The sequence below is a fragment of the Penaeus vannamei genome, chromosome 41, assembly GCF_042767895.1.
Source record: "Penaeus vannamei isolate JL-2024 chromosome 41, ASM4276789v1, whole genome shotgun sequence".
NCBI classification, from domain to species: domain Eukaryota; kingdom Metazoa; phylum Arthropoda; class Malacostraca; order Decapoda; family Penaeidae; genus Penaeus; species Penaeus vannamei.
The window spans coordinates 23,357,241-23,358,546 of record NC_091589.1 but is presented as its reverse complement, the minus strand read 5'-3'; positions in this window follow the sequence as shown (position 1 = coordinate 23,358,546).

The window sequence follows — 1,306 nt, the reverse complement described above, 5'->3', positions numbered from 1 at the left end:
AATCTAAATCTAACTTTTCCGACCTTTCATGCGAATCTAAATCTAACTTTTCCGACCTTTTATTTATTCCCAAGACAGGGAGGCTTGTATCCCTTCTATTAGCACTTCATGCCAAATTGTAGGAAACGGAAGATATTACAAACTGTTGCTGTGTGAGGGTGTTGTGGACTTACTCTCTGAGTGGCGATAAATTATGAATATCTTCGCAATTCCGCAGTAAATACAAAGCCACTGTAGTTATACCTTTATTATCTTTTCCTATATTTCATGTGTTGTATAGAATGGTGGTGTTTTTTCCCCCTTTTTTATGTGTTGCTCTTTGTAACTTATTTTGGGGTTTGTTTTTTATGTATATGAGTTTGTACTACATTTTATTTGGAATAAAGGAAGATTTTAAACGGTCTGTATAAGAAGTTTGGGTCAACTATTTTAGTATCAATTTATTCCTCTTACTGTCTACTATCCAAATATGTAGAAATTATTGCACGAAAGCCTCCCATTAATGACAGTCTTGGCCCAGATAGCAGAGAAGGGCATGAAAGGTACCAGGGAAATTGCAGGGCAAAATATGAACAATATACACAGAATCAGTCACTATACCAGACTGTAGAGTGTTTTTCTTGTGCGGAATATTACATTTTTTCATGCGCTGATGGATCTGCAGAGGGATGATGAAACAATTGCGTGGAAAGGTCAAAAGAATTTTATGCAAGGAAGATGATTTAAAAAAAGAACTAAGCGTGCGCAGAAAGTTCCCTGAGAACTACATTTGCACGGACAGAATTTGACCTAATAATTTTTGCGCTGGGAAATATATTGCCTAATGAAAGGGCCTGTGCCCCCTGCAACCTCCCTATTAGGAGTTGATGTCCCCCTACCACAACAATGAAACACAAAGAATCCTCTACATATTCATGGCAGGAACGCTCAATGCCAAGTCTATCCAACACTCTCTTTCCATGAATATGTGAAGTATTCTTGGGTTTTCTGGGCAGGGCAGCAGCCCCCTAAGGGGGGGGGGGGGGGTCATAGATGGCACAGCCCCTTGCATTAGACAGTGAGGTACCAGAATCTGTGTATGATATTGTGTTCTATTCTGTAAAATTATCTATATCTATGTAAGGGAATCTGAGATAACCAGAATTAACATGAAAAATTTATTGTTAGCTATTTTATATCATTTATAGGTCTGAGATATAGTAAGATTGCATTTGGTTCTAGTTTATTACCTATTTTCTTTTACATTAACAAGTGGTTTGTTAAGCTGTATAATATTAGAATCAGTTTATATGATATCAAAATACCC